This window comes from Chiloscyllium plagiosum, unplaced genomic scaffold, assembly GCF_037043375.1.
Source record: "Chiloscyllium plagiosum isolate Xiang-an unplaced genomic scaffold, Cpla_swu_hap1 HiC_scaffold_36, whole genome shotgun sequence".
Lineage (NCBI taxonomy): Eukaryota > Metazoa > Chordata > Chondrichthyes > Orectolobiformes > Hemiscylliidae > Chiloscyllium > Chiloscyllium plagiosum.
The window spans coordinates 30,896,477-30,899,101 of NW_028270174.1; positions in this window are offsets into that span (position 1 = coordinate 30,896,477).

Here is a 2,625-nt window from a genome sequence, read left to right on the forward strand (position 1 = left end):
ACAGAATTTATAGCAAACATTTAAAGTTGTTAAAGTCCACTTGAGAATGTAACTTTTAAAAAAGTTTTGTGATTTACATATGGAGGAACTGAAACCAACATGGTCATTCTAACAGATAAGAGACTGAACAAACAATCCAGGGGTCTTTTTCAACATATAATTTCAGTTACATCACACTGTAAACTTTTGCTATAAATTCTGTGCCTTACAATTTTATACTCCACAACCACCTGATGAAGGAGCAGTGCTCCAAAAGCTAGTGTTTCCAATTAAATATGTTGGACTATAACCTAGTGTTGTGTGAGTTTTAACTTTGTCCACCCTAGTCCAATACCGGCACCTCCAAATCATGCTTTGTTCCGGATTCTGCCATGTTCTTGAATAGTGTTGGAGCAGCATGAATGCAAACATATTCATGACCTGTTCCTTGTGGACAAGTTTTGGAGAATCTGGAGGCACAATTGATTGGTTATCTAGCTTTTCATACATTTCAGCCTTAAGACTTTCAGAGGAAATAAATGACCAGTGACACCTGTTTAAGGGACTTGGTCTTGTATTGTGAAAAGGTGCATCCCACTAACTACTCCTGCTTCCATAATATACCAACATTTGATTGCATGTTATCTTTCATCCCAAGACTACCTGTATCGTTTTCATGATCTTTGTCACAAAATGTACTTTAAACAAATTGATGTTAAATTTGAATAATACTAAACTGTATTTATAACACCTTTAATGTAATAAAATATCCCACAAGAGCACAAATGTTACAGATTTATCAGAAAATTACATATTAATGGCACATATATAGGTTAATGTTAGGACAATCAAAAGCTGAGTTAAAAATTAAAGTTTTAGGAAGCATTTTAAAGGAGGAGGGAGATATATAGAAAAATTAAAATGTTAAGGAGGGACCTACAGAAATAAGGGCAGGCAGTTGAATGGTCTGCTCACCAGTTGTAAAAATGTACAAGGGGAATTAGGGAAATGCAGAGTGCCAAGAGGGTTATAGGGCCCAAGAAGGTTACTGAAATACAAAGCAAGACCATAGAGGAAGCTTAACATAAATATGAGAACTTTAGTTAAAATTAATGTAACTGAAGGCTTCAAGTGCTTCTCATGTTATTTTACAGAAACATAAGCAGAACTTCATCAGAATTTTCCCTCAGTGTGCCCATTTCCTCCACCTGGAATTCACTAAATCATCCCCTTCACGACTAAACAATTTACATTCTCATTCAGTATCAAGATAACTTGTGGATATGTTTGGTAATTTTGCTTCACGATCAACTACAAGAATGTGATCCTGCAGATCTCGAGTGCTGCTTCCAGCATTTCCTCATTGTGGAATTTGACACCTTGTCACCATTGAGGTATATAGACTGACTGAAATGATGACAGTTCAGCAATTAAGGGTTAAGTGTGGAAGGAACAGTCAAGACTGGAATTCAGCTTCTGAATGAGAGGTCTCTATTGCTAGATCACTGTTTAAAAACAAATATGCTGACTTAGGTCCTGTTTCATTGCTTTGAGACCTTGCTTGGCAGAAATTGTCTGCCACATTTCCAATAACAGTGAATACAGGCTGAAGTTTATCTCCCCTGCTGGTGGCTTTGAAGGCTGGGATTTCATTAAACATAACGAGCACCCCACCCCCCCAAACACACTCATTGTAATTATCATCAGTAGCAGGCATTGTGGCTGGTGAAAAACCTGTCATTGGCAAATAATTGTTGATCCAAAGGTCTCATCCCCATTGTGTGGGCTAGTAGTAGGCAGTCAATTCCCATCCTAATGGCCCGCTGGGCCCATCAGAGGGAATTTGCATCCCCAATGATCTACACTCCGAGCTTGTCCTCCCCTATGGGCTCTCAAACGCCAGCTCCCTGCTGAATTCACCTGGCCTGTCAGCTTGTCAGCTGAAACCCCCCACTTAGTCAAATCTTAGATTACTTACAGTGTGGAAACAGGCCCTTCGGCCCAACAAGTCCACACCGACCTGCCGAAGCGTAATCCACCCATACCCCTACATTTACCCCTTACCTAACACTACGGGCAATTTAGCATGGCCAATTCACCTGACCTGCACATCTTTGGACTGTGGGAGGAAACCAGAGCACCCGGAGGAAACCCACGCAGACACGGGGAGAACGTGCAAACTCCACACAGAGTCGCCTGAGGCGGGAATTGAACCCGGGTCTCTGGCGCTGCGAGGCAGCAGTGCTAACCACTGCATGTCTCTATCCTGAGTGCTGGAGAACTGTTCGCCTGTGAATGGCTAAAAAGATCTTGTAATCCAGAAGGTCAGAAATCACTTCACATCTATTAACAACGATTGTTAAATGAGGGCATGGATAGGATAAATAGACAAAATCTTTCCCCTGAAGTGGAGGAGTCCAGAACTAGAGGGCATCGTTTAGGGTGAGAGGGGAAAGATATAAAAGAGACCTAAGGGGCAACATTTTCATGCAGAGGGTGGTACGTGTATGGAATGAGCTGCCAGAGGAAGTGGTAGAGGCTGATACAATTGCAACATTTAAGAGGCATTTGGATGGGTATATGAATAGGAAGGGTTTGGAGGGATATGGGCTGGGTGCTGGCAGGTGGGACTAGATTGGGTTGGGA